Source organism: Orycteropus afer, unplaced genomic scaffold, assembly GCF_000298275.1.
Source record: "Orycteropus afer afer isolate SDZICR_OR568_19922 unplaced genomic scaffold, OryAfe1.0 scaffold00187, whole genome shotgun sequence".
In the NCBI taxonomy this organism is placed as follows: Eukaryota; Metazoa; Chordata; class Mammalia; order Tubulidentata; family Orycteropodidae; genus Orycteropus; species Orycteropus afer.
The window spans coordinates 3,138,026-3,147,647 of NW_006921774.1; positions in this window are offsets into that span (position 1 = coordinate 3,138,026).

Genomic DNA, 9,622 nt, shown 5'->3' on the forward strand with positions numbered 1-9,622 from the left:
TGTGAGGTTGCTGAATATTCTTCTATCTTGAACTAGCTATGACCAATTTTTATTTTAATGTTGTTATAGCCTCGTTCAAAGTGTTGGCCAGTTTTCCTTTTTTCCCTCTTCTCTCGAATGTTTTCTATAACTTAGTGGTTATCTGTTCCTTGACAGTTTAGTAAAATGTCTATCATTAGCAACCTAGACATAAGAAATGTGTGGAGTTCAGTTTTTGGCAATTGGATATTTCTTTTTTTTCTTTTTAGAGCTTTTATTTCTCCTTAATTTTCATACTTCATATTTTCCTTTGAAAATTGTCCATTTCAGCCATTGGCATAACAACGTTTAACTAACTTTTAAAGATTTTTTTTTTTTAAATCTACTATGCCTGCCATTATAATATTTTCTTATTTTTTATACTTACTCTCCTTTTTTATTTTCTAGAACAGAATCTGAATATTTTTGGCACAGCCACTCCTCAGAAGGAAGGTGGGCAACCTACTTCTGTAATGATACTGCCTTGGAAACCTAAGGAGGGGTCGCTGTGAGTTGGATCCAACTTGATGGCAATGACACAGAGAGAGAGATTTCAAATTTTTGCCTTTTGAGAGCCTATTCAATGAATATTGAAATTTTATACATTAGACTCTATTTCTCTTAGATTCTTTTACCTCTACCCATCTCTTTTCTTTACCTTTTTTTTTTTTTTTTTTTTAAACATAAACTTTATTCTGAGTACTTACTCTGTGTGTATACAGGGAGGTCATTCTGATTCCCATTAAAAGGAAATGTCTCCAGGTAAGCTAGTGACAATGAAACTTATAAAGAGAAGAGGGAGGAAAAGAATAGAAGAAGATCAAGAACCGACTAATTTTTTAAAATCTTTTTATTGTGATTTAGGTGAAAGTTTACAGAGCAAAATTGGTTTTCCATTCATGTAAATTTTGTTTCACACCATTGATTGCAATCCTCACAATTATTCACCAATCTTCCCACTTCCTCCCTGTGTTTGCCTTTCCATTCTTCCTTCTTTGCTATTCTTTCCTGCTTCTGAGCTCTATCCCTGGACAAGTGCTACCCTTTTGATCTTGTATGGTTGATTATTCTAATGATAACACATTCCTGTCTACTCTTCGCTGGGAGTTTAGCTATGGGGGTAAATTCAGTTCCTGGCTTGAATGGTGACTAACTTGCCATAGTCTCAGGAGTTCCATCAATCTCTATCAAAACAGTAAACCTGGTCTTTTTTTTTTTATGATTTTGAGTTTTGTTCCACATTTTTCTCCCATTGTATCCAAGATCTTCTATTGTGGTCCCTTTCAGAGTGGTGGGCTGTGGTATTGGGGCATCATCTAGTTTTTCTGGTCTCAGGTCTCAGGCTCATGAAGGCTGACCTTTTTGTGATCCATTAGTGCTTTGAACTAATTGTTACCATGTGTCTTGATTTGCTTCACTCTTCTTTGCTTCATATGGGAAGAGAACAATAGTTACCCCTTAAAAGATCTCTCACAAACTTTTAAGAAATTGTTCCCTATTCACCAAAAGTAGGATGTAGAACAACACTGTGTTTGCAGACTATATTATGCCAATTGACCTCGATTTGCTTTGGGACTATGGCCCTGAACCCCCAGGCCCAATGACTTATTGCCTCAAAGTGTTTGGTTATGGCTAAGGAGTCTTCATTACTTTGCCCCCATATGTATACAATGCATTCTCAGATACTGATTCTTACTTTGACTTTTTTTATTAAGTTAATTCACTGAAGTTACTCCACCAAAATGTAATTTCCTTATTTTTTTTTCTAGAATGTATTTTAGAAATTTGCCTGTTATTTATTTTTTAACTTATTGTTGTAATTTGCAAGAAATATTACAAAGCAGATTCAATTTGCATTCAACAGCTCATGCACATTTTATTTTGTGACACTGATTACATTCTCTTCAGTGTAACAGCTCTCTTCCTGCTTCCTCCCTGTGTTTACCCTCTCCCTGTGTGCTTCTTGCCTATGCATTACTGCCTCCCTATCTTTCTCCCTGTGCAAATGATGCCCTTCTTATTTTCCATGGCTGAATGTTCTGAGTGTATCTCCCTGGTGTATTTGTTTGGCTATTAAGCCTGTTTATTGTCTGGCTGAAACTTAAACCATGAGAGTGAGTTCAATTCCAGGCATGAAGGGTGACTTGGAGCCATAGTCTCAGGGGTTTCACCAGTCGCATTCCAACCAGTAAACCTAGTCTGTTTTATGTTTTTAAATTTGTTTCAATTTTTTTTCTTCAACTCTATCCAAGATCTCTAATTTTGATCCCTTTCCAAGTGGTTGGTATTAGTTGCTGGGTACCATCTAGTTCTTCTGGTCTCAGAGCTGAGGATTTCATGGTCTATTAGTCCTTTGGACTGTTTCCATGTGTCTTTGATTTTCTTCACTCTTCTTTGCCCCAGACAAGAAGAGACTAATTGTTGCATCTTAGATGGCCGCCTGCAAGCTTCTAAGATCTCAGTTGCTTCTCTCTAAAGTAAAATGTGGAACAATATTTTCGTATACTATGTTATGGCAAGTGAGCTGGATATCTCCCATTATCATGGGCCTTAGGCTGCAGGCCAAGAAACTCACTCCCTTAAGGTGCTTAGTTGTGGATAGCAAGCTATCATAACTTTGCCCCGGTTGGCTTTATACTGCATATGGCCATTTTTATACCACATACAAATATGTAAGTAGCAATATAGTCTGTCAAACTTGTGTATGATCATGGGTATTTTACCATTCACCTATCCACAACTGATCTTCTTGCCTGTCTAGCTATGTATCCCCATATATTAATGTTTTTTTATTACTGATAATGCAACATTGTGGATACAATAGTGTTGTTGTTATGTGCTGTCGAGTCAGACATGACTCATAGTGACCCCTCCTTGGGTTTCCGAGGCAGTATCACTATGGAAGTAGATTGCTCAACCTTCTTTCCGAGGAGTGGCTGGTGGGTTTGAACCGGCAGCCTTCTGTTTAGAAGTCAAGTGCCTTAGGCACTACGCCGCTACATTTATTGTCTGTACCACTTGTGTACCTCTCTGTGTCTTTATTTTCCTTAGTGATATTGTGCTAGTCACATACTTTTGTTATATTGCTTTTCCTTTCAGCCACATCAACATCTGTCTCTTCAAACAAAGAAAATTTCCTTCCTTGTGTAAACCTTCACATGATTGTTTATAACAGACTTGTACAATATTTGTCCATAATATCCTCCCAAGTTCGTCCATGTTATGAGGTAATTCTTCATTGTTCTTTAATGTTGTATAGTATTCCATTAGGAGCTTTGGTAGCATAGTGCCTAAAGCACTTGACAGCAAACCAAAAGGCTGGTGGTTCAAATCCACCAGCCACTCCTCAGAAGGAAGGTTGGGCAATCTACTTCCTTGTGATACCACCTCAGAAACCCATGGAGGAGTCGCTATGAGTTGGGGCTGACTTGATGGAACATAAAAACAACAACAACAGTTTTCCATTGTTTGTATGTATCATAGTTTGGTTATCCATTCATCTGTTAATGGGCACTTCGGTTGTGTCTATCTCTTTGCTATTGTTAATAGTGATGTGATGAACATGGGTGTGTGTATATCTATTGTCCTGGATCTCACCTTTTTAGTATATATTCCCAGTAAGTGGGATTGCAGAATCAAATGGTATTTCTATTTTCAAAGTTTTAAGGAAGCACCATACCATTTTCCACAGTGATTGTACTATTTTATAGCCACTCCTCGGAAGGAAGGTTGGGCAATTCTACTTCCGTAGTGATACTGCCTCGGAAACCCAAGGAGGGGTCGCTATGAGTCGGGGCCGACTCGATGGCACATAACAACAACAGCAACATAGTCCCCCTAGTGGTGTATAAGAGTATCAATGTCTCTGCATGCTCACTAACATTTGTTATTTTCTGTCTTGTTGAACTTTGCTACTATTGCTGGGGTGAGATGGTATCTCATTGCTGTTTTGAATTGTGTCTCCCTAATGGCTAATGATGGGAGCTCTGGTAGAGTAGTGCCTAAGGCACTTGACTGCTAACCAGAAGGCTGGTGGTTCAAACCCAGTAGCTACTCCTCAGAAGGAAAGTTGGACAATCTACTTCCATAGTGATACTGCCTCAGAAACCCAAGGAGGGGTTGCTATGAGTCGGGTCCGACTTGACAGCATGTAACAACAACAACAACAACAATGGCTAATGATAGCAAGCATTTCTTCATGTGTTTGTTGGCTGCCTATCTTCTTTGGTGATGTGTCTGTTCATATCCTTTGTTCATTTGTCTTGTTGATGTTGGGGTGCTGAAATTTTCTATAAATTTTAGAGAAAAGTTCCTTGTCAGATATGTCATTGCCAAATATTTTTACCCAATCTGTAGGTTCTCTTTTGGAGAAGTCTTTTGATGCACATAAGAGTTTAATTTTCAGAAGGTCCCAGTCATCTAGTTTCTCTTCTGCTTTTTGTGCATTTGGAGTTAAGCTTGAGGGTCTCTTTAATTAGTCTCTATAAACTGTTGTTGTCCTCTGAAGGAAGGTTGGACAATCTACTTCCATAGTGATATCGCCTTGGAAACCCAAGGAGGAGTCTCTATGAGTCAGCTCCGACTCAATGGCACATAACAACAACAACAACAACGACAATGGCCAATGATAGTGAGCATCTCTTCATGTATTTGCTGGCTGCCTGAATATATTCCTTGGTGAAGTGTCTATTCATGTCTTCTGCCCATTTTTCAAATGGATTCTTAATCCCTTTGCTGTTGAGGAGATGGAATTTTCTATAAATCTTAGAGATAAGTCCCTTCCCAGATATGCAATTATCGACAAGTATGAATTTGTTGCTGTCATTTTATTGTTTGTTTTTCCGTGATATTTATTTATTTGTTCCATATAATTTTCTGTGTTGAGCTCATTTTCTTTATGAATGGTGTTATCAATTCTTTAGTTACTATTGTTTTAGTATTTGCTAAATATTTGTGCTGATCCTCTTTTTGATTTTGATGTGAAGGTTTATCATTTTTCTTTGAGGTTACCCTGTAATCTATAGTTTTCTTCCCAAGTTTAGAACAGTTCATTCTATCTTGTAGTTGCCTTGACTTCCCTAGCATTAGAAGTTCTGTAACTACACAATATTTTCCCTCTTTTTGGTTTGTAATTGTCCTCACTTGTCAATTGATGTGTCTGGTTCCCTGTTTACAATCTTGTGGGCATGCTTACTTTGGATACTTCCATAGCTGTGTTGGTTTCTGGGTTATGTCATCATGTGCATTAATGGTCAGTTGTTGTTTGCTGTTCGTTCTCTGTCCAAAGAATTCCCTTTAGCATCTCTTGTAAGGTTCGTCTGGCTTTAACAAATTCCCTTAATTTCTACATATCTGGAAATGTGTTAATTTCACCATCATATTTAAGGGACAATTTTGCTGGGCATATAATCCTTGGTTGGAAATTTTTCTTTTTCAGGGTTTTATATATATCATCTCATTTTCTTCTCACCTGAATGGTTTCTGTTGAGAAATCTGAGCTTAGTCTTATTGGTTGCCCCTTGTAGGTAACTTTTCATTTTTCCCATGCTGCTTTCAGGATTCTGTCTTTGTCTTTGGTTTTGATGAGTTTGATGATGATATGTCTTGGTGATTTTCTTTTGGGGTCTATCCTGTTTGGGGTTCGTTGGATTTCTTGAATGGATATATTCTCTCTCATCTTTCATCATACCAGAGAAATTCTCTTCCAACAAGTCTTTGACAATTTTTTTCTGTGGTGTTATTTGTCTCTTCCTGTTCTGGAATTCTGATTACACATAGGTTATTCTTTTTGATGGTATCCCACATAAACCTTAGGCTTTATTCATTTTGTTTTGATCTTTTTTCTGATTGATCCTTTTCCAAAGAAGTATTGAGGTATTTGCCTTCAGTGTCACTAATTTTGTCTTCCATTGATTCAATTCTTCTCCTTTGCCCGTTCAATGCATTATCTATTTCTGAAAATTTAGTATTAATCTTCTGGATTTCTCTGTAGATTTTGTATCATTTCTAATTTTTCATTTATTTTGTCACTTTGTTCTTGTATTGTCTTTTGAAATTGTTCTAGAGTTTTCTCTGTGATTTCCTCAATTTTGTCAGTGTTTTTCTTGATCTGTCTCTCAATTCGTTGAAGGTATCTAAATATAATTCTTTTGAATTATTTATCAGGGAGTTCCAATGCTGCATGTTCCTGAGAGATATGTTTTGAGTCTGTATCCTGGTACTTTGTTTCTCTTGCTTTATCTTGCTTCTTTGTGTGGACTGTGATGTTCTGTCATCCCCGAGGCATTGTGATGTTTTTGTGTTTATATTTTATTGGTAATTGTATGTTTGAGTGATTTGCCCACACTTTTTGTTTTCTTTGTATATTATCTACTTAAGCAGAGTACTTTGCTCCTTCATTCCTTAGTTGGCAGCACTTATACACTCACTACCTATTTCTTTCTGATTGTCAGCCTCCCATATGTCCCTGCCGTCCTTGGTAAATGGAGACTATTCTTAGGTCCCTGGAATCCAAATGAGAATGCTGTCACTTTACCAATGTCTCTTTCTTTTCCATATGAAAGTGGTTATTGTTTTTTTCATATCCTTAAAAAATGTTGTTGGAATTTGGATTGGAGTTGCAGTGAATCTATAGATTGCTTTAGGTAGTATTGACATTTTCACAGTTCAGTCTTCTTATCCATGAGCATATAGTATTCTTCCATTTACGTAGGCCTCATAGTTTGTTGTAGTAGTGTTTTGTAGTTTTTTGTAGATTTTTTTTGTGTCCCTGGTATGAAGCATTCCTAAGTATTTTATCTTTTTGGTAGCTATTGTAAATTGTATTGGTTTGCTGATTTCTTTTCCAGAGATCTCTTTATTGATATAAAGGAATCCAACTGCTTTTTGCATGTTGATCTTATATCCTAGCACTTTGCTGAATTTTTCAATTAGTTCTAGTAATTTTCCTGCTGAGTCTCTTGGTTTTCCTGTGTATAGGACCATGTCCTATACTTATAGGGATAAATACATAATACTTCTTTAGAGATAAATAGAGATACTTTTACTTCTTTGACAATTTTGATGTTTTTTATTTCTCTGTCTTGCCTTATTGTCCTGACTAGGCCTTCCAAGACAATGTTGAATAAATGTAGTGATAGAGAGAATCCTTGTCTTTTTCCCATTTGCAAGAAGAATGTTTTTAGTCTCTCTCTTTTGAGAATAATACCTGTTGCTTTTACATATATGCCCTTAATTATGTCAAAAAATTTCCCATCTATTCTTATTTTGCCAAGAGCATTTATCAGGAATGGGTGCTGGATTTTATCCAATGCTGTTTCTGCATCACTTGATATGATCTTGTGGTTATTTTCCTTTGCTTATTTATGTGGCCAATTACATAGTTTTTGTAACGTTTAAATATGTACACACCTGGTATGAATTCCACTTGGTCATGGTGTGTTATATTTTGATATAGTGTTTGATACTTTTGACTAAGGTTTTGTTGAAGATTTCTGCAACTGTATTCATGGGGGATATTGTTCTGTAATTTTCCTTTTTAGTGGTGTCTTTGCCTGGTTTTGTTATGCTTCTTGAATAGTTTAAGTAGGGTAGGTGTTAGCTCTTCTCTGAATGTTTGATAAATTTCTCCAATGAAGTCATATGGACCAGGATTTATTTTTATTTTATTTTATTTTATTATTATTTATTTTAATGACCTGCTTAATTTCTTCCTTTCTATAGAGATCTTCAAATTTTCTACCTCAATGTGTGCTAGTTTAGGCAGACCTTGTGTTTCTAGAAATTTGTCTATTTTTTTTCTAGTTTTTCAGATTTTTTGGAATACAGTTCTTCATAGTATTCTTTTATTATCTTTTTTATTCTGGTTGGTTCTGTTGTGATGTTACCCACTTCATTTATTATTTGTGTTATTTGCAACTGGTCTTCTTTTTCTCTAGTTAATGTGCCACTGTTTTGTCAATTTTGTTAAACTTTTCAAAGAACCAGATTCTAGTCTTACTGATTTTTTCTATTGTTTTTCAGTGTTCTGTTTCATTTATTTCTACTCTGATCTTTATTCTGTCCTTTTTTTCTGAAGACTGTAGGCTTCTTTTGCTGTTCATTTTCTAATTGTTGGAGTTTTTAAGTTAAGGTGTTGATTTTGGCTTCTTTCCTCTGCTCTTTCTGTTGTTGATTTCTAATTGTGAAGTGTTATGATCCAAGAAGATTCTTTCTGGTATTTCTATGCTTCTAAATTTATTAAGGCTTGATTTGTAGCCAACACATGGTCTATTTTGCAGAATGATCCATGTGCACTAGAAAAAAAAAAGTGTATTGTGCTTTTATTCGGTGGAGTGCTCTGTATATGTCTAACAGATCAAGTTGGTTGATTATGTTGTTATGATCTCCCATATCTTTTTTTTTTTTTTTTTCTAGTTTTTCTGACCATCAAAAGTGTCATGTTAGGGAGGAAGTGGGAAGACAACTGTTACATTGTGGGGAACTGCAGTCAATGTCAAAATGTGTATGAACTGTTATTGGAAAATGAATTTGCTTTGTAAACTTTCACCCAAATCACAATAAAAAATTTAAAAAAGTAAATAAATGAAAATAAATAAAGAGGAAAAAAGTGGCATGCTAAAGTCTCCTACTACTATTGTAGCATTGTCTATTTCTCCTTTCAATTCAGTTAATGTTTGCTTTACATATTTTGGAGCTTTCTCATTGGGTGCATCGATATTTATTATGACTACGTCCTTTAGATCTATTAACCCTGTATATCATAACATGCCCTTTCTTGTCCCTTTTGCTGGATTTTGCCTTGAAGTCTATTTTATCAGGAATTAATATTGCTATTCCTTCTCTTTTTTGGTTGCCATTAGTTTGATGCATATTTTTCCATCCCTTGATTTTTCAATTTATTTTTATTTTTGTGTCTAAGATGAGTATCTTTTAGGCAGCATATTCATGAGTATTGTTTTCTTATCCAATCTACCACATTCATTGTATTCAGTGATGCATTCAATCCATTCACATTTAGTGTAATTAATGGTAAGTATGAATGTTGTTAGGTGCTGTTGAGTCATTTCCGACTCACAGAAACCTCATGCACAGCAAAACGAAACAACCACCCGATCCTGTGCCAGCTCCATAATCCTTGCTATACTTGAGCCCATTGTTGCAGCCACTGTGTCAATCCATCTCGTTGAAGGTCTTCCCCTCCTTCATCGACCCTCCACCTTATCAAGCATGATATCCTTCTCCAGGGAATGGTCCCCTCTGACAACATGACCAAAGTAGGTGAGACGAAGTCTGGCCATCTTTGCTTCCAAGGAGCATCTCGGCTGCACTTCCTGCAGGACAGATTTGTTAGTTCTTTTGGCAGTCCAGGGTATCTTCAGCATTCTTCACCAGCACCACAACTCAAAAGCATCAACTCTTCTTCATTCTTCCTTATTCATTGTCCAGCTCTTATATGCATATGAGGTGATTGGAAATATCATGGCTTGTGTCAGGTGCACCTTAGTCCTCAAGGAGACAACCTTACTTCTTAGCACGTGAAAGAGTTCCTTTGCAGCCAACCTGCCCAGTGCTACAGGTTGTCTAATGTCCTGACTGCTGCTTC